The sequence below is a fragment of the Trachurus japonicus genome, chromosome 9 (assembly GCF_045865225.1).
Source record: "Trachurus japonicus isolate A0001 chromosome 9, Traja_1.0".
Classification (NCBI taxonomy): Eukaryota; Metazoa; Chordata; class Actinopteri; order Carangiformes; family Carangidae; genus Trachurus; species Trachurus japonicus.
In genome coordinates, this window is record NC_140915.1 from 30,946,856 (window position 1) to 30,972,787 (window position 25,932).

General features: G+C 43.1%; 1 protein-coding gene across 2 annotated transcripts in view; it reads left to right on the forward strand.

The window, feature by feature from the left end:
• Positions 1–485: 485 nt before the first annotated feature.
• Positions 486–25,932, forward strand: part of gpat2 (glycerol-3-phosphate acyltransferase 2, mitochondrial) — a 79,951-nt gene continuing 54,504 nt past the window's right edge. For both annotated transcript variants that reach the window (XM_085787374.1, XM_085787372.1), the window contains exon 1: positions 486–531. The gene's annotated coding sequence lies outside the window, so the exon portion shown is untranslated. The remainder of the gene's footprint in view (positions 532–25,932) is intronic.

Consider the following 25,932-nt stretch of genomic DNA (forward strand, 5'->3'; position numbering starts at 1 on the left):
TAATTTGCCCATAATACTGTACACAACAACAACAAATAAACTGCGCAACTTTTCTCCTAAACAGTTTCTCTCTGAAACTTGAGATTTGGGGAGTCCCTCCACAGGGACAGTTCCTGAATGGATAGTTACATTTTATAATGGTAAGGGCATTTTAAATAGAAAGCAGGGATTCTCCAAGGAACAATAATCTGTTCCAATTCATTTTTATTTATAAACTTGAACTACTGATCGAAATCACAGCTGCAAAAAATCTACACAAGAAAAGTCATACTATAAATGTCACTTGTGAGAGACTTTTGGTCTGTCTTCATGTCTGTCTGGTGCTGCTGATGCAGTAGGGATGTTGTTACTGGGAGCTTGCAGGCTTCGAGCCTGTGTTAAGCTACAAGCTACAAGGCTAAGAGTTGTTTTTCTTTTCTTTTTTCTTCGATGTCACATAATAACTTATTGCCTTGACTTTTCTCCAGGTGTTTGAAATCACCAAGCTGTGATCAGTCAGGAGGGACAGGAGACCTGACCAGCATTTCTAAGGTAAGGATCTTGCTGTAAAATGATGTCATTAGTCACCTAATGACTTTAGTGATTTTTTTTATTATTATTATCATTGAAGAATATGCTACTTAGTTTTTCAATTAACTGACTAATCAGACAGTCATAAACAGCAAGACTACAGCAAGTCCACACATTTGAGAGGCTGAGTCATTTTTACTAGAAAGAAAACAGTGAACCAATCATTCAACTTGTCACAGGTGAGTTTTCTTTTGATGAACTGCTTGTTGCAGCTCTCATTCACTTTTCAAAAACCATGTATTGTGTAAATCTTGTGTGTGTGTTTTCTGGGAAATGTTCAGGAACAAGAGTCAGCCAGTCAGATATTGGATCTGCTGGCCCTAATGACATGAAAATGGTGATCAGTATCAGCACTAAAAGCCTGATTGGAGTATCCTCTTTAGGGAGACGCAGATACTGAAAGAACAGCCCCGCCTGGTTGGTGTGATATGAAACGCAAACTAAAGATGATGGAAAAGAGAAGAGGAGCCGATTGTTATTACCAGACAAGAAATGATGGGCAAGACCAGGATGACAAAGGGAAAAAAATGTAATGGAAGGGAAGACAGCAGATGATGAAAGAAGCAAAGAGAAGATTATGGAATAAGAGAAGACAGGTCGTGATGGGGAAGGAGAGTGGTTTTACATCACAAAAGCAGACCAGAAAAATGATTCTTTAGCTCTTTTTACGGTTTGTTAAAAATTCAACAGAGAGGCGAGGAGTGGTGCAGAGAGCAGGCAGCCAGAGAGGGTTTAGGATGGGCACAACAAAAAGTGGGATGGCAGTAAGACGGAGGAAGCAACAGCAGTGTTTTGCAGTGTAATTAGAAGGGCTCTTACCCCAGGGCGCCATTGGGGATGTTTCTGTTCTCCACTTGAGCTCCTTATTATTTATCACAGCTGGCTGAGAGAAGGAAGGGAGCTGGGGGAGAAACAAAGCAGAGAAACAAGTGTGGAGACGGAGGAAGGGAAGGTGTCGGTCTGTCATGTTTTTGAAGAACATGCACATCCTTGTGGAGACCGCTGGCTAATATGTTATGCCACATCTTGTTGTGAGTGGTTGGGGGTTAGCCTATGTTTTGTTTATACCCCCGTTTAGCTACATTCAGCCTTGTGAGCTGCACATCCCTTCATGCCTCGCTGCAGACATCTGCAACCATCACATTAGATATCTTTTGATCAAGTGTGAAAGGCCAGGTAAGCAGCGGTGTGTTTCTGCCCCCACTTTCATTTTAGCCAACCAAGTGTGAATGCTATAGTCATATGTGAGTTATGCAATAGCTTAAGTACTAGTTGCACAAGGAGTCTTACATCATTGTATCAGTATTCTTTACTACAAGTGTCCGTGTGCTGGGCTAAAACTGTTACCCACTGAAGTGAACATGATTATAATTGTGGTGATGTTATATTCTACGTCTATTATTAATGTTATTATGGTTTGTGGGTATACATAAATTACAGGTTACGGTGAACATTTAGCAATAGAGCTATCTCAGCAGTCTCACTTCAGAAGCTGTGAAGGGCTCTTGTGATTTTCTGTCCAGGTCTTTATATGGTTGGGGATATTTTTCTACCTTTTTCTGACTTTCATGCTGTGGAAACTAAAATATGTGGCAATAAATGTGGCCATCAAGTGGAAGTATTGCCTGAATTTCAAGGTTTACAAGTGACTTGACTTTGAATTGGTCAATGAAGACAAAGTAGTCATCATCAGTTTTAAGTCCATCATGAGCCGGAGCCAAACCATACATTTTCAGTAAGAGCAGCAGGGCTGTGATAAAGTAAGTGTCAGGTTTTTCAGAAGAGGAATGCACTGAACAGGGAAACTAAAAACACTGAGTGATGACTTCTTCATCGTCTTTTTTTGTCGTCTGTCTCCCTTTCTTTCTGGTGCAGCCTGTGATTAAGTAAACAGAAACCAACACAGCCTTTACTTAAGTCATGAATTAAGGCTAAGGATGCCATTTTCATTTAAATTCCCACTTCACTTTATTGATCTACTGTAGTTGAAACACACGAAGGTTGTACTGCAATAAATGAGGCCATGGTGTGTGTTTTGACCTCCATCTATACACTATGTACCCAAACATAATTACAAACTCAATACAGTCCATGCAAAACCTCAATACTTCAATAATAGAGAATAAAAACAAAACTGAAAAATGCCATTAAATAATCACTCATGATAATCTCTTAGAGCAAACTGTAGCCAGTAGTGCCGCACCTGTCTACAATATTATTTTAGGTCGGGAGTGTAGAGTCTCTGTGTGCTGAAAGAGAATCCTGTGGGCTGGGTTTTGTCCTGGATCCACATGACTGTACATCACTACAGAACAGAGCATGGAAAAGATACATCAAAGGTCAAAGGAAAAAGATCTTTTTCCTTTGACCTTTGATGTAAGTAAGTAACTGTGGTATTGTTGTACCTGTCTCTGTTTTTTTGCAGTAGACAAAATGTGGTTGTACTGCATACACCCACCACTGTACGCCCTCGCTCCACTGAAAAGACCAAAAAGTATAGAGGCCAGCTGACAGCTGCACCACACCGTGGCTGTGGACAGACACTCAATTATTCTTGAGAATAACATTAACCATAGGTTTTCTAAGTAATTGTAATGCTGCTAGGTATCCCAAAGCAAGCCTGTTTACTGATGCACTTGTCTTTTGAAAAACCTTGAAATTATCCAAATCCCAGAATTGACTTCCTTGTTGGTATTTCTAATGATCACAAAATTGCTCTTTAGTATAACAATAGATTATATTCCAAAAAGCAAAACGCTCAATCTTGTCATTTCAAATGTAGCACTTGTAGAGTAGAGTAGAATAGAATACAATAGACTTTATTGTCCCCTAGGGGAAATTTGTCATGGACTCAAGTGCATCATGGTAGCTGCCTTGTCGACAATAAATATACATAAAATACATATGACAGTTGGAGACACACATGTACACACACTCATGACACATCCAATAAAAGATTAAAAAGGAAAACAAACAGAACACAAGTTATTGCACACTTCCCAGGCCTCAGCGTACGCCGCCTTCAGAGCTATTTAAAAGTTTGATGGAGGTGGGTACAGAGTATTTAAAATGGTTCAGTTTACTTATTTTTTTTACATTTCATATTCCTCTTGAAAGATGTGGGACGGGTCCAACAATACCCTCCATGCTAGCCTGAGTACAAACTGCTTGTAGATGGACTGAAGGGAGAGTTTCTCAGTCCTCCCAATCACCTTCATAGCAGTCTGGACCAGGTGCTGCAACTTAGAGTTGGACTGTGCTGAGAGCTTGCTGTACCACACCGTCATCTCGTACCTGATTACACTCTCTATTACTGCCTGGTAGAATAAACATTCACCACGCTATGAGATAACAGAACGTTATGAGACGGAGTTGTTTTAGAGGTAAATTCATGCAAAATTGCTGATGCGCGTTGCCTTCAGGGACAGTTTTTCAGCAAGCAGTCTCTGTATTTACCTCTAAAACGGGTCAGTCTCGTAAGCTTGTGGCTGCGCTCGGCTGTAAAAAAACAAACTATAAAATATCTTTCACCGACAAATAAAGGTAACAAACCTACTGCTATGACTATAGGGATTATGGCAATGGGCCAATTTGCCAAAATGTTGAACTATCCCTTTAATTATTATGATCAACCGTGGTTGTTTGGCTATATTTACATTTGCTACATTTGTGTGGAGTAATGAGTATGAGGAAGCTAAAGCTAGCGTCGGCTGCAAACGTTAGCATGTCATGTTAGATCTGGTTGAACATGATGTTTATTGATCCTAAACACATACCCAATATGTAATATTTTCAGGTTGTGCTAGCTGTCAGCAGGCTTTATTTTTGTTTGGTGATAGCTCCCGACAGTGATATTTACACTGTTGTCAGGCCATTGATGTTTGCACTGTTGTCATGGCAATGGTCTTGGTTTGCACAAGGAAGTATGCTCATCATAAAAACGTGATGTCATACTGATGTCATAGAATTCTTGAAACCTGTATATCCACAAGTTTCCGACGTCATCTATGGTCAAAACCGGTAGTCAGTTTTGCCGGTTTGGTGGAATTGTACGTTTACGTTTCCATGGTTTTCAGGCGTTGTCATAGTTGCGGTAAACGCATGGATCTATTAACGCTGGCTTTTAACACAGATGTCAATTTGTGTGATATCCACTGTTAAAAGCTGCTGTGATGACCCATGCGTTTTACAGATTTTCATTGGGGAAAAACGTTTTTGACGTTCGGAAAAAGGTGGATAGAATAGAGAATACTTTATTCATCCCTAGCAGGGAAATTCAAGTTAGTCCAGTAGCTCACACAATAATGACAAAAAAGATGAACACAAAAAACATTTTAACAAGTGTTATATAAAACGATTGCAGCAGGAACAAATGATCTCTTAAATCTTTCAGTTCTGCAGGTCAGGCAAGGCAAGGGGCAGGGAGAGCCGGTCAGCTCGATGGGAGGACTGGGTGGCAGACTGGTCCATGGGAAGGAAGGGGAGGCCGGTCTAACAGCAGGGGAAGGGGTGGGTGGGGGGTGATGCAGGCGGCGGCTGGTGCAGAGAGATGGAGCTCCGGTGGATCTGCGGAAACACAGAGAGAGTGCAAGACACCAAGGCCAAACTACAAAGTACAACAGAAAATGACAGTTCAAAAATATACTGAGGAGAGGAGAGGAGAGGAGGGGAGGGCAGGGGAGGGGAGGGCAGGGGAGGGGAGGGGAGGGGAGGGGAGGGGAGAGGGGAGGAGAGGAGAGGAGAGGGCTCTGTGTAACCAGATGTGTCCCCAGCAGTCTAAGCCTATAGCAGCATAGCTATAAAATGGTTCAGAGCTACCTGAACCAGCCCTAACTAAAAGCCCTGTCATAAAGGAAGGTCTTAAGTCTAGACTTAAATGTAGTTAGAGTGTCTGCCTCTTTGACCCATGGAGAGAGCTGGTTCCACAGTAAAGGAGCCCGGTAACTGAAGGCTCTACCTCCCAGTCTGTTTTTAGAGATACTGGGAGTCACTAACAGCCCTGCATTCTGGGAGCGAAGTGCTCTGGTAGGACAGTAAGGAATGATTAGTTCTTTCAGATAGGTTGGAGCTTTATCATTAAGAGCCTTATAGGTCAGCAGAAGGATTTTGAAGTCTATTCTAAATCCTACAGGAAGCCAGTGGAGAGAAGCTAAGGTGGGAGAGATGTGCTCTCTCTTCCTAACTCCTGTCAAAACCCTTGCTGCGGCATTCTGGACCAGCTGGAGACTCTTTAGAGAGTTTTTTGGACATCCTGACAGGAGAGAGCCTAGAAGTGATAAATGCATGTACTAGTTTCTCAGCATCACTCTGGGAGAGGATATTCCTAATCTTAGTGATTCTGCGCAGATGGAAGAAGGCGGTCCTAGTCACGTGTTTTATGTGGGAGCTAAAGGAAAGGTCCTGGTCAAAAATGACTCCAAGGTTCCTCGCGGTTGTACTCGGGGTCAGGGTGATGCCATCTAGAGTAGCGATCTGATTAGAGAACGTGTCCCTGAGATGTTTAGGTCCAAACACAATGACCTCAGTTTTATCTGAATTCAGTAGCAAGAAGTTAGAGGACATCCAGGATCTAATGTCTTTCAGACAGTCTTGCAGATTGATGAGGCGGCTTCTGTCATCTGGTTTCACGGACAAGTAAAGTTGCGTATCATCCGCATAACAGTGAAAATTGATTGAGTGCTTCCGGATGATGCCACCTAATGGGAGCATGTAAAGAATGAAGAGGATTGGCCCTAAGACTGAACCCTGCGGTACACCATACGTAACTCTGCTATACTCTGAGTGGTCGTTATTAACATCAGAGGTCAGGGAGATGAGCCTTTTGCTTCGGCTGCTCCTCTGACCTGAGAGGGTTTTGTGTAGAGGGTGTTGGGGGTCACCCAGGATGGTCTTCAACTTACACCCCATCCTCCACTTAACCACAGCCTCTACCAGCTCCACTCCCTCCCCCATCACAGAGCTACATTTTTTGATGAGCCTGTCTAGTCTGTTCCTGTCCCTGACCTTGATGTTGTTACCCCAGCAGACAATAGCAAAGAATGTAACACTTGCAATGACAGACTGATAAAACATACGCAGCATTACATTACATACATCAAAAGACCTGAGTCTTCTTAAAAAGAAGAGCCTGCTTTGTGTCTTTTTGTACACATAATTTGTGTGTACGGACCAGTCCAGCCTGTCATCAAGGTGTACTCCAAGGTACTTGTATGACTGAACCCTCTCAATGTCCACCCCATCCACAGTCACAGGCCGTAAGGATCTTTTGGACCTGCTAAAGTCAATAATCATTTCTTTGGTCTTTGATGTATTAAGCAACAAGTTGTTCTTGTTGCACCAGTCTGTGAACGCCCCCACCAGGTCCCTGTATTCATCTTCCTGTCCCGTCCCTTCTTCACACATGCCACTATGGCCGTGTCGTCAGAGTACTTCTGAACATGGCAAGATTCAGATGTGGATGTGAAATCTGCAGTGAAAAGTGTGAAGAGGTAAGGTGAGAGCACAGTACCTTGTGGTACTCCTACACTGCTCACCACTGTGTCTGACATGCAATTCCCCAGGCTCACATACTGTGGCCGCTCTGTAAGATAGTTATAGACCAGGGGGGCTGTTGTCGGTCTGAGAAGTGAAGCTCACTTCCGCGTTCAAAAAACTGCAATCCCCTCGAATTCCTCTGGGGGCTGGTGTCAGAAGGGAGCATTCCCCATAGACCCCCATGTTAAAATCGCCGACTTTACATCCTCACGTTTTTTCGTCTCAATCGATAGTTTCTACCCCCGCACACACTCTGAGGGGGGTGAATTTTTTTTTAACTCTACCGTTTTACTGTTATTAGGTTAAAATTCTGGCCAATTAGGGCGCGAAAACGTTGAGTGACAGGTCCGAGCAGCTCCGTGGACAGCTGCTTCGAGGCCAGTGGGCGGGTTCTCGGCCGGCCAATCCAACATGGCGCTGTTCAGGCCGCCATATTTGAGTCACAAAAACGACTCCCCAAAACCAATGGGTGACGTCACGGACGCTACGTCCATTCTTTTTACAGTCTATGTTATAGACCCACAAGATGATGGTTGGATCTACACCCATCTTCTCCAGCTTTCCTCTCAGAATACTAGGTTGAATTGTGTCAAAGGCACTGGAAAAGTCTAGAAACAGCAGTCTCACATATCGCCCAGGTTCATCCAGGTAAGAGTAAATCCGATGCAACATGTAGATGATTGCATCGTCCACCCCAATGTTCTCCCGGTATGCAAACTGCAAGGGGTCCACAGAATGCTGTACTTGAGGTCGAAGGTGGCGAAGTAGTAGTCTCTCCAGAGTCTTCATAATAGGAGAAGTCAGGGCTACTGGTCTGTAGTCACTGATTCCTGCTGGCCTCGCCACTTTGGGAACCGGCACCAGGCACGAGGTCTTCCAGAGAAGAGGGATCCTACATGACTGCAGGCTCAGGTTGAAGATGGTACGGAGAGGCACAGCCAGCTGGGCAGCACAGTCCTTAAGGAGTCTAGCTGAAACACCATCAGGGCCAGCCGACTTGCCAGGACGCAGTCTCCTCAGTTCTGCCGACACTTCCTCCAGGGAGAGTAGAGTGTCACCGCCATATGGAGCAGGACCGCCAGGTGGAGCAGGACCGCCAGGAGGAGCAGGACCACCGGAAGCAGGACCGCCGGATGGAGCAGGACCGACAGGTAGAGCAGGACCGCCGGATGGAGCAGGGCCGCCAGGAGGAGCAGGACCGCCGGAAGCAGGACTGCCAGGTGGCGCAGGACCGCCGGCTGGAGCAGGACCACCGGATGGAGCAGGACCACCAGGAGGAGCAGGACCACCGGAAGCAGGACCGCCGGATGGAGCAGTACCGCTAGGTAGAGCAGGACCGCCAGGTACAGCAGGACCGCCGGCTGGAGAGGGTATGCACATGACGTCACGGTACTCGGAAGTCGCTGTGGAACGTCCACTGAGTGGCAAAAAGACGAGTGGCAGAGCCGCCAAAGTTTAAAAACGAGCAAGTAACTAAGCGATTTTCTCCGAGCCCACACAAGTCTGACATGTCTAGCTTTGCCAGCATGTAAAGCATGCATGACCTAACAGAGCTGCTAGAAATCTTGAGGATACGTCTCACTTTGACCGAGTTACATTCAAGAACCTGTTCTCAATGACGGAAAGTAAATTCACTGGAGCGGTCATTTTTTTCGATCGATCAGCTGTGTTTACAGTTTCAGGTGTCATAGTTATGATGTTAAGACAGATAAATTAGTCCTCTAACACATCCTACAGTTTGACTGGTCAGAGTTTTTCAGAATAAAAGCAGTGCGCAGGTTTAAGCGTCGGGAGTCACTGTCAGGACGACAGTAACAGCTGTAATCTCGTCCCTCTGCACAATAACAGCAGCCTGTCAGTCACTCTGCAGGTACCGCGTGTCACTACCCGATTTGCAACGCTACCCGATCTGTGACAAAACTGTTCTGCGCATGCGCAGACCGGCCGCCATCTTGGACAGCTGCCTACGGCAACTCCACTTGGACAAACTTCATTTGGGCACTGCCCGATTTGCGTACATGCTTAAAGTTCTGTGAAATTAAAATACGGTACTGTGAAAATGATTAAAAAATAAAATAAAAACCGCGGAGGTCCGTCATAAGACAGCCGCGGCAGACTCGTTTATTCAGTGAGTGTTGTGGTAGTTGTGATTGTTTGTGGTTGTCATGGTGATGAGGCCGGCGAGAAAAGAGGACAGTAAACATTAAAAGTCCGCCTGTGTTCCTGTTTTCTGAGCATCAAGATCCAGACCACCACAACCAACCCTCAATTTACATTACTAATAAAGTATTTAAAAAAATAAATAAAAAGATAAACCGTCTCTGGCGACGCACATAGGGCAGTGATCCTAAGTCAATTCAACTAAGTTTGTCCAAGTGGAGTTGCCGTACGTGGCTGTTACAGATCGGGTAGCGTCGCAGATCGGGTAGCGACACCGCGGTCACACTGTGTGTTACAGGAAGTGTCAGTGGAGCAGACGGTTGTGTTGAGCTGGTTGTCGATTCCTTTTGACATCAATTTGTTTTGATATAAGATATTTTATCCAGTTTATGAGTCCACCGCTATCCGCCAGCATGTTGAGGGACACTTGTTTTGCCACTCAGTCCGATCGAACGGGGCGTTGCCGAGGGCAACGTGACGTAAACGCATACCCTCTATAGACATCACATCAACATTAGCTATGACGTCACAGTCTCACTCCTTTGAACTCATTTCAAAGGAAAAAAATGTGATGTCATATAGAATTCTCAAACCTGTAAATAGCCCCAGAACTTACACAGCTGTTATTTACAGGCTGGTATCCGTGTTATTTAGTCACACAGTGCAAGTGTAGCCTATTCGTCCATCACGTCAACATCACGTCATCATTTGTTTTGTCACAAAAAACGTAAAGTTATTCTGAAGTCATAGAGAATTTTAAATCCTGTATATTTACCCAGAACTTTAAATTCCGGTGTATACAGACTACTATCTGTGAATCTCAGACACACTGAGCCAGAGTATTTGGTGATCGTTCTTCAAACTTAAGACTACAACCACGCCATGGCTGGAAGAAAATTCACTTGGGCAGAACTTACAGAAGCTGCCGAGCAAAGTCCTCCAAACCATGAGAGAGGACAAACTCAAGCACGTCCCAATGAGAAGACAGTCTCGTGGAAGAAGATGGGTCAGAGGAAAGAACTGCACCTAAGGAACAGGGAACTGGAAGTGCAGTTGGAGGAAATGGCAGAGAATGGCAAAGAAAAGGACATTCAGATCCAGCAGCTCAAGAAGGCTAAAGATATGTATTTGGACATGTTCCAAAAATGTTCAGATGATCTACAGAGACTGATAGAGAAGGACACTAAGGACAGCAGTTTGAGGAAAGTGGAAGAGTTGGAGGAGGCGATAAAAGTCCTGAAGAGAGAGAACAAGAAGCTGCACACAGAAAAGCTCATCCTGAAGGAAGTGTCCCAAAGGCAGCAGGAAAAGCACCAAGTCCTTCAGGATGAGAAGCTTACACTGCAGTCCGCTAACCAAATCCTGAGGGCGGAAAAAAGAAACCTACAGGCACAAAACCAGGTTCTGCAAAACCTCCAGACTGCCAACAACATGTTGCAGATGGAGAGAGAAAAGTTCCTGGCAGAAAACAACAAGCTGGACACAGAGAAGAGACACCTCCAAGAAAACAACACCATGTTGCAGGTAGAGAACAACGACCTGAAACATGACAACAACAGGTTTCAGTTGGAGAATAACCACCTGCAAGAAATCAATAATCTCCTGCATGCAGATAGGAAAGTTCTCCAAGACAACAACAACGTCCTTCAGGTGGAGAACAAACACCTGCAACAGGACAACAGTAGGCTCCAAGTGGAGAAGAACAACCTCCAAGAAAAAAACAACGTCCTTCAGGTGGAGAACAAACACCTACGAGCAAACAAGAACCTTCTGCAGATTGAGATGGGAAACCTCGAGGACCAAAACAACACACTACAGCTGGACAAGCTGGCACTTCACACAGAGAAGGAACTACTGGAGAAGCTGCTCCTGAAAATGCAGAAGAAGAAGAGACGCTTCTGGTTTTGGAAGAGGACCAATGAGGAGCTGGAAAGAGGAAAAGAAAACGAGGATGAGGGTGATGAGAATCAGGTGGTGGAGGGGGCTGCAGCAGCTCCACCCACCTCCTCTCTCCAACCCACCACCTCCTCCTCTCTCCATCCCACCTCCTCCTCTCTCCAACCCATTGTAGAAGCTCCAACCACCTCCTCTCACCACCCCAGCCCACTTTCCTCTGGCACTTAATGTCTCTCTCTCTCTCTCTCTCTCTCTCTCTCTCTCTATCTCTCTCTCTCTCTATCTATCTATCTATCTATCTATCTATCTATCTATCTATCTATCTATCTATCTATCTATCTATCTATCTATCTATCTATCTATCTATCTATCTATCTATCTCTCTCTCTCTCTCTCTCTCTCTCTCTCTCTCTCTCTCTCTATCTATCTATCTATCTATCTATCTATCTATCTATCTATCTATCTATCTATCTATCTATCTATCTATCTATCTATCTATCTATCTATCTATCTATCTATCTATCTATCTATCTATCTATCTATCTATCTAAAAAATAAAATGCCCAACAAAAAAAAAACATTTCTGCATATGATCCTCTTTGAATAATGACATACAGTATAACCAGTGGCGGCTGGTCAATAGAGGGCGCTCGGGCGCCACCCCCCCCCCTCATGAAAAGCGATTTTTAATTATTATAATTTTTTCCAAAATAATAATTTAAAATTAATATTTTCTTCTTATTGTACCTGTGAATGTGATAGGAATTCTTAAAATCGAGCTGTATATAAAATAAAACCATTATTTAGAGGCTAATTTGCCTACAGGTTCATTTACTGTCTCTGTTATATCTATCGCTCTGTGTCTGGGGCGCTGGAGAAGTCGCCCGAGCAGTGTACCGGCTCAGCCACTCAGTGACTGTTGCTAAGTAAAAAATATACGGAGCAACAGGTAATTTAGCCAATCAGCGTCGTCGGATTTTATGCCTTTGGGGCGCAGAAAATATCGCCCCAAACCAAACATTTTGGTCTCCCGTGGCAACCAGAAATCGAGGGGGAAATCAAAGACGGTTTATAAACCAAGACCTTTCATGACGAGTCAGCTTCCTGTATGCATGGCTCCAGGGTGAAACTGCCTTCAGCCGTCGACTTCCAGGCTGCGCAGCCTGGGAGGCTGCACTCTGGGCTGCACAAATGCCGCCGTCTACCGCAAGCGGCAAAGCGGAGTGATTCAACCGAGCGGCAACGTAAACAAACTGCTTAGCAAGATATTTAAGCTGTTTGATTCGACAAATACAAACAAGAGCTAGATTTTCTGAGTATTTTTGTAAATAAACTGGTTAGTTGAGCTGCTCGATTTTTTAAATTGCAAGTGCTAACGTGAGCTTAGCTAACTTTGTTTGTTTGTTGATACAAAAGGCATCAGCATGAAAGGCTGATAGCAGAGATTCCTTGCAGGCTGGCCATAATGCTATGATAATTTATCATCATTCAGTCATCTGCCTTCAAGGCTGATTATAGAAACTATAGTGCCTTGCAGGCTGATTATTAAGTTAATGCAGATTTCACATTGCATATATTTTCATTATTGCCTTAGCTGCCTTCAAGGCTGATTGTAGAAGCTAGTGCCTTGCAGGCTGATTATTATGCTAATGCAGATTTCACATTTCATTATTGCATTTGCTGCCTTCAAGGCTGATTGTAGAAACTAGTGCCTTGCAGGCTGATTATTATACTAATGCAGATTTCACATTTCATTATTGCCATTGCTGCCTTCAAGGCTGATTGTAGAAACTAGTGCCTTGCAGGCTGATTATTATACTAATGCAGATTTCACATTTCATTATTGCCATTGCTGCCTTCAAGGCTGATTGTAGAAGCTAGTGCCTTGCAGGCTGATTATTATGCTAATGCAGATTTCACATTTCATTATTGCCTTTGCTGCCTTCAAGGCTGATCGTAGAAACCAGTGCCTTGCAGGCTGATTATTATGCTAATGCAGATTTCACATTGCATGTATTTTCCTTATTGCATTTGCTGCCTTCAAGGCTGATTGTAGAAGCTGCCTTGCAGGCTGATTATTAAGTGAATGCAGATTTCACATTGCATATATTTTCATTATTGCCTTAGCTGCCTTCAAGGCTGATTGTAGAAACCAGTGCCTTGCAGGCTGATTATTATGCTAATGAAGCTTTCATATTGCATATATTTTCATTATTCAGTCAGCAGCCTTCAAGGCTGATTGTAGAAACTAGTGCCTTGCAGGCTGATTATTAGGCTAATGCAGATTTCACATTGCATATATTTTCATTGCCTTAGCTGCCTTCAAGGCTGATTGTAGAAACCGGTGCCTTGCAGGCTGATTATTAGGTTAATGCAGATTTCACATTGCATATATTTTCATTGCCTTAGCTGCCTTCAAGGCTGATTGTAGAAACTGGTACCTTGCAGGCTGATTATTAGGCTAATGCAGATTTCACATTTGATTATTGCCTTTGCTGCCTTCAAGGCTGATTGTAGAAAATAGTGCCTTGAAGGCTGCTTATTAGGTTAATGCAGATTTCACATGGCATATATTTTCATTGCCTTAGCTGCCTTCAAGGCTGATTGTAGAAACTGGTGCCTTGCAGGCTGATTATTAGGCTAAGGATAATTTCATATTGTATAATTGTCATTATTCAGTCAGCATCCTTCAAGGCTTCAAGGATACAATATAGCCAAATAATCAGCCTGCGAGGCACTAGTTTCTAAAATCAGCCTTGAAGGCAGCAATGGCAATAATGAAATGTGAAATCTGCATTAGTATAATAATCAGCCTGCAAGGCACTAGTTTCTACAATCAGCCTTGAAGGCAGCAATGGCAATAATGAAATGTGAAATCTGCATTAGTATAATAATCAGCCTGCAAGGTACTAGTTTCTACAATCAGCCTTGAAGGCAGCAATGGCAATAATGAAATGTGAAATCTGCATTAGTATAATAATCAGCCTGCAAGGCACTAGTTTCTACAATCAGCCTTGAAGGCAGCAAATGCAATAATGAAATGTGCAATCTGCATTAGCATAATAATCAGCCTGCAAGGCACTAGCTTCTACAATCAGCCTTGAAGGCAGCTAAGGCAATAATGAAAATATATGCAATGTGAAATCTGCATTAACTTAATAATCAGCCTGCAAGGCACTATAGTTTCTATAATCAGCCTTGAAGGCAGATGACTGGATAATGATAAATTATCATAGCATTATGGCCAGCCTGCAAGGAATCTCTGCTATCAGCCTTTCATGCTGATGCCTTTTGTATCAACAAACAAACAAAGTTAGCTAAGCTCACGTTAGCACTTGCAATTACACTCAACTAACCAGTTTATTTACAAAAATACTCTGTATAGGCTCGGTTAGCTATAATAATTTGTAGTGAAAATCTAGCTCTTGCTTGTATTTGTCGGATCAAACAGCTTAAATATCTAGCTAAAGCAGTTTGCAGTGTTGCTTAGCAGTTTGTTTACGTTGCCGCTCGGTTGAATCAGTCCGCTTTGCCGCTTGCGGTAGAGGGTGGCGCTTGTGCAGCCCAGAGTGCAGCCTCCCAGGCTGCGCAGCCTGGAAGTCGACGGCTGAAGGCAGTTTCACCCTGGAGCGTATGCATGTCACGTGGGCTTCTGCACGGCCACGCCCCTTTAGAGAGACCAGAGGCAGTTTGGAGTGTATTGATTCCTATGGGACAATTTAATGTGAACACCGATTATGATCGGGTCTTTCTCCCCACGGTCACTGAAGCAAATTTTGGACTCATTTTTCACAAGCCAGATCTCTTCTGAACAGTTTGACACCAAAATGGTAATTTTCAGACGGAGAGATCCGGAGAAAATCCACTTTGTTCAAGACCTGTCTCTGTCTCTACGACACACTCTCGCGAGATTTGGCACAGATCTCCTAGGCAACGTCAAACAAACGGCCGCGAACTCCCGTGAAAATGATTTAAATTATTTTTGGCATGCTAAATATTACTGTTAGTAGTGTAAATATTTTATGTTATCATAAGAAAATATAAATATCTCACTTTCATCTACCTAAAAATTGTATAAATCCACACACACGTTCACAGACGAGGTGGGGTGACGGTTGGCCACGCCCATTTAGAGAGACAGGAAGTGTATACCATTTCATATCATTGGAGCAGCCGCTCATGGAGTATCTTTCCATTTATTGAATATCTTTGGGGAAATTAACCGAGGAGCTGTCCTCGGTAGCAGGATGGCTACGCAGTTTTCATCAGTTTCAAATTCTGTTTCCCGTATAATTTACTTTTTTTTTTAAACAGTGAGGACAGATACCACACGGACTGTTACTGGAGTTAGAGACCTATTTATCTGAACAGATTACAAAACATGAACTCTCAAGGGACACATGAACGGTGCTGTCAGCTAACGTTAGCCAAGCTAGGCAGAAGTCAGGACTAGCAGCAGAGCTTCACAGCTGGATGAAAAACACAGTTTCACGGTGAGAAAATACAACGAACAGGTGGATAAAACTCTGTGGGCCTGTGACAGGAGGCCGCGTAGTGTGTGAGAGGAGCACCGGAGCACCGTTAACCGGCACGTCAGAGACTGCTCTCTGTTGATGCTCGGAGACAACTTTTGGACTACATGCTGTTGGTTCGTCCGCGGTGCGTTCACAGCTCGTCCGAGAGCGTTTTTATTAGTTCATCCAGCTTCTGGGACACTGGACTGGACACTGTTATTCCTGAGTGACACCAGGGGAAACTACTCACCCAGGCTGTGACAGGACGTCTGTGATGCGGAGCATCAGGCTGCAGCGCACTGTTCAATATGTTTACAGGTGTGACCAGTAACTTACGTTCACAGTTAGACTCGTCATCAAACCTGATAATGCAGCAGTTAAAATCTCACATCAGCTAGGTCAGACCAAACTTAATCACGTTATGCTCCTCCTATAGTGTTCCTGTCACACTTTGTCTATAGTTGCTGTAGGTTACATCATACACATGCCTTTTAATAACCATATTTTTGTATTAAGAGTATTTGCTAATATATTTCACGTCCACTGTGTGCCACCAGTGAAAGACTACTGTTTGTTCATTGTCATTATCTGTCAAACTGCTGATTTATGAAGGCAAATAAATAATTAATGTTTATCCCTAAAAATGGGTTTGGGGTTCTTTTATCAAGATGATCACCAAAAACTTCAGGGACAAACAGCCCCACCTAGAATATTTTTCACCAGCCGCCACTGAGTATAACTGTTTGTTAAATTGTGCTTTAACTTAAATCAGAACTGAAGTTTTATTTTGTGTATTATGGGTAATTATCTCGCTGTAATTGGATTATTAGCTGACATCGGCTGATTTCTGTTGTTGTTTTTTACATGGATTTCTGTTTATACAGGAAAGGTTGCACGTTAAAGTCATTCTTTTTTTCTGCTAAATGTTAATTAAGTTTGTCAAGTATAAGTTTACAAAACAGAGAAGCAAGTGGTTCCTTGGATCTCGCCAAATCTGGCATAATAGAAGATACCTCAGGGTTAAAACAGGTTAAACTTGTTTTGTTTTGTTTTTCGTTCCTTTTCTATTCAGCAATCAAAAAGATAAAATTAAATTTAAAAAAATAAAAATGTTGTCCTAAAGATGTATTTCCTGCATATATTGCTGTATTTAGTATCTTGTGATTACACAATCAATTCTATAAAAAGAACCTGTGTCAGATAGTGACTATTGGTGACTTAAATGTAGATTATTCTAAAATGCAGATTCCATTCGGTATCAGATTTGCATTCAAAACAACCTCCACCTCAACTTCCTGTCAGCCGATGGAGTCACGCGCATCCCTTGGCTGCACACACAGAGAGGACCGCCCCTTTATGCCGTTCTCTCTCCTCATTGGATAAAGGTTGTAATACAAGGAAAGTTTTCTCCTCGGCTTACAGCAGAGCAGAGTGACTGACAGACCCGTGTTTCAGACCAAACACTCTATATAAGTGATTGCTGTCGGAAGATACAACTATTTAAGACTTATATTAACACAAACATTCCGCTTATTTCTGCTTTAATACAGTTTTTCTCAATTGTTTACACACAACCTTCTGGTCAAAGTGATGGACAGAGACAGGCGGAAAGGTAGGGCTGACTCACCATGGAGGCTCCACCTGGAGTGGAGCCTTCATGGAGAGCACGGTACAAAGCAGTCCTCACAGAGCTCCTTCTTACAGTATCTTTGTGAAAAAATCTGACATACACCAAAAGCTGGGCATTATCAGTAACATCTGTAGATTCGTCAATGGCCAAAGAAATGCATGGTGCGCTCTGAATGGCTGCATCAAGCTGTGCCAGTACATCATCTGCTAATATTTCAGATTTTCTGGTTGCTGTTGAAGCTGACATCGGGATTTGTTTGATTTTTTCCACACATCTCGTCTTTTTGTTTCCCCTCAAATAATGTCTCAGCAACAGCATTTAAGCACTCCTTCACAACTGTCCCATCACTAAATGTTTTTTTGTGTTGCCCCAAAATCCACAATACCTTTAGTGAACATTCATTTGCACGTTGCTGGGCTGTAAATGTATGCGTGATGAGTTGGGTAGACCTGTCATACTGGGCTTGCAATTCGGTTATTTTGCGTGCCCTCAGCTCGGACTTCAGGGGAAAACTTTGCTCAAAAGAGCTGTGCTTTGTTTCGTAGTGCCACTTCACGTTGCCAATTTTAATTAATGAGACGTTTTCGGAGCATATGAGGCACACTGGTTTTGAACTGCCTGCCGGAAGAATGAACATAAACTTCTCCGTCCATTCATCTACAACGGTTTTCTGCATCGACCTTCCTTCTTTTGGAGCAAGCCATGTCTCTTCCTCACTCTGGTGCGCCGGCCCAGCAGGGTAAACAAAGGATTTGATTGGCTCAACTGAGTGAAGCTATTGCCATATTAACTTGAGTAGCAGCGCCTGCCGTCTATAGTTGCGACCATCAGAAAAAAATGCTCCATGAAAATCGTCTATTCTCGTAAATTTATCAGAGATTGGTCACGGCTCACGGGTCCAGACAGAACCATCACTCTGCCATCAGGTCTGCTATTTGGTGATACCTGGTCTATGGTCATAAGACAAATCTTTATGTGTGTGGTGTGCTGTATTTGGAATATCAGAGCACACCACACACAATACGACTGATACTGTTCAATCACAGATTTTCTATCTTTATGTGTGGGGTCTCTCAAGGATAAGAAATCTGTTGAGATTTAGAAAATCTTTATGTGTGTACCAGGCTTTAGTGTCTTTAGAGAAGGTCTGGTGTTAAGTGGCTAATGGAGGAAGAGAAACTGCAATACAACAGTGAGGTTGTTGATGAATATTTAGCTTTTTACTCTGCTTTGAGACTTTGAGACTGACTTGAGCTCTGCTGTAAAGGTCTTTAATAGAAAAGCAGAGCTGCCATCAGGGCCTGCAGATTTCGTTTTGCATACATGGCTGAAAAGTGATTGAATTTTGAGGGGATCAACTACTAACCTTGAACGGGGGTCAGCAGTTGTAATTGACTATAGTACATGATTGCATTCCAAAGAGAAGTCCTGTGTGTCAAATCTGAGAAAGAAATCATTAAGTTAATTTGCTTTACTCAGCTCATTACATGTTGGGAGGGACTTTCTATGTGTTGTCATATTGGTAGTGGTTTTTTAGAGTCCATAGAGGCAAAATTCTGTTCTATACCATCCCTGTGTTTCCTTCTTGCCTCCCTTAAAGACTGATGAAGCTCCCCTTTAACCCCATCCTGTCATGATTCCTAAGAGCCAATTTTTTTCAGGTTGATACAGTCCTTTAACTCTCTGGCGATGTATGGCTTATTGTTAGGATAGATTGTGATAACCTTCTTGGAAGCCACACAATCAACGCAGAATTTAATATACTCTGTAATCGTGTCAGTAGCTTCACCTGTAACCCAAACCATGAAAAATGCACAGGGAAACAAGCCCTTCAGTGTCTCTATACTGTACTTAGACCATACAGTCTCCATCTAGGTTAATGGTTTACTGCTCTATAAAACCAAGAGTAAAGTATCTCCTTGCACATAATCTGGCATTTCACCTGAGGAAGTATAATTAAAAACTGCTGCAGGAGAGGTTAAGTGTTCAATTACTACAAAGTCCATTGGTAATGAAAATTCCCCAAACTGATGAGCACTGATTTCCCCTCACTTCTCATTGGCATACAATCCCCCAACGAAAGACCTTGAATCAACTAAAGACTTCTTTGTTCAGTTGTTTGGGAAGGGAAGGGCGGGGGGGTATAAGGAGACATTAACATACCTCAATAAGATGTACTGCAGTGAGTTACTAGATGCTACTTATGTGAAACTGTTCTTTATTATTCATTGCTGTTATTATATGTTCATCATTGCATCTGTAATGTTAAATTTTTGACGGAAAACAAATATTTACATCAGAAATAACCGTCTGATATCTTCAAATCTCACTTGTGATTATGATTTAGGCTTGACAAAAATAGTGACTTGAGTCATATCATGATATATATCCATATCGACAGATATGAAAAGAATTATCGCCCAGCCCTAGTTTGGGGGTTTAGTTAGTCTTTAAAAACTCCTAACAGTTATTTTTATATCCCAGATCGATAGCTCCCTTTGTCCCAGTTGCATGTTGATTTCTTCACATCATTTTTAACCGATACATGACTTTATATGGTCATTTTTTCCTTCTGTATACAGAGTGCTAGGTACTTTTCCATTGCACACCTCCAATTGCCTAAATGCACTTCATCTTTTACACACCAGTGTATGAGATAATAGGTCATACATTTCTCAATTTGGTCTTGTTACTTTTTAAATTATTGTTAATTATAACAATCATTACTTTTAAAGAAAGCAATGGCTTATTTCATATAATAACCCTCTGTGTTCTTCGAATGATTACATTGATTGATTTGAGTCCTGTTCATGCTATTATAGGAAGCCAAGTCCTGGGATTTCAAGCCCACTTGACAATGCAGATCTCACATTCAGCACCATGACCTCCACAAAAGTCAACAATTGAAACTTGTGTGTTGTGTGGCACAGCTCCCGTCAGTGGAACATTTGACTTGTATGTTTTGTTATTGGTTATACACAGTTGAATCTTCAAATTAGTTTTTAAATTGGGTTTGTGTATAAATGAAGGTTAACACAACAAATGGGACAGGGCGGAGAGCTGAGGTTCATCATCGCTTTGGTTAAACACTGATCAATGGTGTGTGTTGGATGAATGCACAGGCAAACAGAGGAAAACCAATTCACAGTCCTCTCCAGTGTTGATGGAGGCAGCAGGGTGCGCTATGACAGAATGCATTCAGATGAGGCTACTCGTTTGTTCAACTTCATTCTCATTTAAAAAAAGAACCCATTTGTCACAGACTTGAAAATGCATGCATGTACTGTAAAGGACTTTGAATGAAAGTGTCTTCTTCGTGTTTTATTTTCATAAGATCACATGATGAGAATAACCCCCCTGCTTGATCATCTCTCAAGCTGTCTAGGACTGTTCTTCAGAGCCACTAAAGTTTATACTCTCAGCATCTTCCAGGTCCTGCCTGTGATCCTTTGAGTCAGTAAGTTTTTACATTGGAGATTCAAAGATCAGCACTGCACACACACAGACACACAGACACGGGGCGTAGCGTCAGAGCGGAGAACCTGATCTGATGTGAACTCCACTCGTAGTTACTGTGTCAGTCCAGTAAAACAGAGTAAAAAGCTAAATATTCATCAACAACCTGGTCAACCTACAGAAACGTGACCACATCAGAGATATTACACTATGATAACCAGTCATTAGCCGTGTTTCCACTGCAGGAGTTCCTGGTAAAGGGAGGGGGTAGGAACTTCTACAGGAACCGTCCTCTCACTCGGCCCTCTCAGTGGTCGTGTTTCCACTGCAGAGTAGGACCCCGCAGCGACGTCATGAGTTTCGATCGCCGCTTAATCGCTGTGCGACAGTTTCGACCGTGACGTCACCCAGGCAGGTCACAAGCACATGCACAAAAATCATAACAACGAAGAAGGATGGAAGGAGCTGAGGCGGTAGGCGCGTTTCTGGTGTGTGTGTTTGTGCACATGGCGGTTGATTGTAATCCTGCTTGAGTTTTTTTTTTTTTTTTTTTTACTTTTCACGGCATTGTTTTGCGGCGTGATGGATCCCCAGTGTGTCGAGGTGCGCTGATATTTTAATTTCGCCGCGATGACTCAAACCCCCTCTGAATCTCCTCGGTGCCGTAGACTGCAATCAATGCCTGCACCTCATCGTCGGTCCATTTGTGTGCATCTTCCTGCTGTTTTCTTGTTGTTTACAGCGGTGTCTGCTAGGCTAATGCTCCCCTTCTGCTCCCCCTTTTAAAAATGCCGGTTGTTTTGGTGCTTTCTGGTAGCGTCAGAGCCTGCTCTAGCTTTAGCCAATCAGCGCCGGGTTAACCTCGAGCCCCACCCAGGAGCTTTTCAGGGCCGAACGGAGTACCTACCCTGGAGTAGGTACTCCGTTGGCCCCTGTAAAAGTTCCTGTAAATGGCCCTGTGGGGGAGGTTCCTGCAGTGGAAACACGCACCAACGGGGCTGGCCCCGTAAAATTACCCCAAAGTTCCTGCAATGGAAACGCGCCTATTGGAATAACGGCGTTAAAAAAAACAGCGTTACTAATGGTGCTACTTTTTTCAGTAACGAGTAATCAAAAAAGTTACTGTTTCCCCCGATACAACGCCATTACTGTTACTGACAATAAGATGTGCAGTTATCAGCGTGACTTGACTCAAGAAGTACCATCAGAAAAAAATACGCCCGTTTAGAGAGGAACTATGCAAGTCCGGTCACTTTTCTGCTGTTTGCTAACCCTCCGCCTGGCCATGTGTATTTGTTTACAACAAAGCCGGCAAAAAAACATTGCTACATTCCCATTTTCAGTTCATCAACTGGTCGGATAAAAGCTGTTTATCACTCCACCTCTTTTATCATGCAGTAATTCCGTTACTAGCTCAGTTACTTTTTGAAGTAACGTGCCCAACACTGATGCGGTGCTGCTGCTTCATCATCTCTCTGCAGGTAGTAACTAATGCAGTCTAACATAATATAGAGAGGCATGAACATCTTTACTTTGAGACTGTAGAGACTAGGGTTGCCAACGTTCTGAAAATAAGGGACATATACAGTAATTATCAATACATGCTATATCAGCCTCCTGAGATACCTGGTGAACAAGAAACTGTGAAAGAGCTCCTGACTGCTCTGAAGCCTCTCGTTCCTCTGTGGTTGACTCCTGACCCAGGCTGTTTAACCTCAGTGATTCCTCTGTGACTAATGGAGACATTTCGTTGGGAGATGTGCGGTTGGCTTTGTATAAATTATCTCTCACATTTTCCTGCCATTAGTCTTTATTTCCCCGTTCTTTTCTACACTTCTGCGATCGTTTTTTTTTTTTTTTTTGCCACCGCACTTGTCTGGGTAGCGTCATGACGTCAGCCAAAATTTTACTCAAGTAAGAGCATTGTTACTTTACAATAATATTACTCAAGTAGAAGTAAAAAGTAGCCATCCAGATATTAACTTGAGTAAGAGCAAGAAAGTAACTGCTGAATGACCTCTTTTTTATTTGTTTAATAATCAGCACATGAATGTAATCAAATACACAAAAATATAAAATAGCAATGAACAAATTCAGATTTTGCCACACTTAACAACTAAGACATTATCTAAATCTTTACAAAGTTACATAAAGTAAGGCAAATTCAGTCAGGATAACGTACATATACTTAACTCTGCATAACTCTGTGTGTTTCTGTCTGTGACTCTGTGTGTGCGTGTCAAGCTTTGCGTCGGACGGCTCACGCCTCCAGGTTGTCCATTAATTCCTGATCAGTGGACACCTCATCCTTTACATAACAGAACACATCTACTACATAACAGAACACATCTCCTACTAACCGCAGTGTGTTTCCTCAAACCTGCGGCAGAGTGGCCGCCCTGTTTACCGCCGAGATTTTGTGTGCGCTCATGTGACTGCCTGGCTCTGTCTGATTAGTCAAATGGAGTCAAATGTCGCTAGTGGCTACTGTACGTTTTATTGGTGAAAGGCAGTCATGTGACAGAACCTCTGTTGGAAGTGTCTTCGTCAAAACATAAACAGATTGCGCATTTGATCAATAAAAAGAAGTAGCGAGTTGAATGTAGCTCAATCTAACGGAGTAAAAGTTGCGTTTCTTCCTCACAAAAATGCTCAAGTAAAAGTAAAAAAAGTATGACTCATAAAACTACTCTAACAAGTACAGTTTATCCAAAAAGTTACTCAAGTAAATGTAACAGAGTAAATGTAGCGCATTACCAACCAGCTCTCCCTGCCCCCCCCCCTCACCAGAGGCTGCCTTCATCAACTCGTTAACATTTCCATGTTTCCCACATTCTGTGTCATGAACTATAAACTGTTTTCTTGTCTGTGACAACATCTATTGCACGTCTGCCCGTCCTGGGTGAGGGTTCCCTCCTCTGTCTCTCACCCTGAGGTTTCTCCGGTTTTTCCCTGTTAAAAGGGTTTTCCATGGAGTTTTTCCTCAGTCGATGTGAGGATCTAAGGGCAGAGGATGTTGTTGTGATGCATGTGAAGCCCTTTGAGACAAACTGTATAAATAAAATTGCCTTGCCTTGCCTCTTCAGCCGTGTCTCTGAAAGTGGCGTCACAGGCGTATCTTAGCAACACTGTCAGCGCTTTTTATTTGTCAAGAGATCCGCATTGTCGTGGCAACAGCAACGCAGCACCATAATGGTGTCTCATTGGTCAATGAGAAGCTCATTCCAGATGACAGAGTCAGCAGCGGCAGTCAGAACTTTACTAAAATAAAAATCGGCCAACATGGATTTTCAGAAATACGGGACAAAGTTTGTCCCTTATCAGTTCAATAAGGGGCACGTCTTTTAGGGTGCACTCACAGGGCCAGTTGTTCCGTACCGTGCTGAAGCACGAATGCCCCCCCCTCCCCTGTCCCACACTTGCACTGCCTCAAACCCAAGCGTGCTCAAGCACGGTTGCCTCCGACACATACGTCAGCACGTTGATTAGAGGGATTATTTGTTTACCAACACGGCGGATGCGCGTTTAACCTGACTGCAGAAAGAACAGCGCTTTTTAACTGTTTGACCGGTTGTCATGGTTATCTTGAAGTTTATTCAAAGCGATGTTAGCTAGCGATGTTGACATACGAATGGCACGTGACGTAATCGTCGTGACTGTTGTTTACACACGGCTGCAGGAACGTGGTGGAGAACAAGCCCGAAGCGCATTACGTGCTTGTGCACATTCCTGACCAAGCGTACCGTGCTCAAGCACACCTCTTCCAACCGAGCCTGGCCAGGAAAGTGTACCGTACTCAAGCACGGAACACTTGCACTCACACTAGCAATAGAATCTGGACTTTAGGTGGAAAACGTGCTTGGCACGTTACGATTGCCTAGTGTGAGTGCGCCCTTAGTTTCCAAATACGGGACGATTCCATATTTTAAGGGGCGGTTGGCGACCCTAGTAGAGACTGTGTGAGTGTCGGGGTACCATAGCCACAAAGCTGGAGTAGGGCAGAGGTTGGCGTGTGGCTAACTGGCAACCTCGACTCTGGGGGGAGGGGGAGGGGAAACAAGGCGCTGCTGTGTTTTGAATTTGACTGCAGCAACAGTTTCAGCCACAGTCTCCTTTAAGGCTGTTTGAAATGTATTTTTAAACAGTGTCAACTGCTGCTGTCTCACTTCCTATCACTTTGTCTGTCCTCTTCGTCCTCTGGTTGAAATTCTTTTTGTTGGGTGTGTGCAGTTTTGTATTCATAAGACCCAAATAAATTGTACATTGTTTTGAGAAATAGCCTTGGAGTGGTTTGTTGGTATTTTTCACTTTGCAGAATAGTGATAGAGCTTGGCAACAGTGACACCACTGTGTTCCTTTAACCATAAACCCACAGCAAGAAAGAGAAGGAGTGGGAGGGGGAAATTCACATAGAATATTCACCCTTGTCAGCCCACAGGCTGCTCATTGAGCTCACCTAATGACCCTCACATGTCTCGCTCTCTCACTCTGACACAACCACAGAGCTCTTAGCCTTGATTCTATTACATTTATCTGCTGTTAAAGTTGTGATCATGAGACCTCAATAAATTGCCTTCTTTAGCTTTTTCTCAGAAGGCTTCTAGACCATGTGGTAAAATTGCATACACATTCACATTACCCTTTTAGTGGCTGTACAAACACACTAAAGGAACAAAGTGTAATGTAAACAGACATGATTGGTATCAGTAACATTATGTTGTAGCAGTGTATTACACACAAAGACACCTTTACTCTGAGTTCTTCTATACATAACTGCCATATACAGTACAGTACAGTGTGTATATATATATATATATATATGTATATATATATATATATATATATATATATACTAGGGATGGAACAGTTTATGAAAACCGTCTTTCTTGGTTCAGTTCGTGTGTGTGTGTCCCGTTCGGTTCATAGTCATGCACTGCTCCTTTTTCTCATTCACTAACGAGGCGAAGCATGTACACTCCAGAGCAGAAGGTGGCAGTACTGCACCTAAAGCTGGACGCCACCGCCAGTAAACAAGAGGAAGAAGCAAAGCAGTGTATCAGCCGGTCAGTTGTGGAAACGTTTGTGAGCATGGCAAGTGAAAAGAGTAGAATAAGCGCCAGCAGCGTTGTATAGGTCTGCTGTATAGAGGGATTATCAGTTCTCAGACGTTCT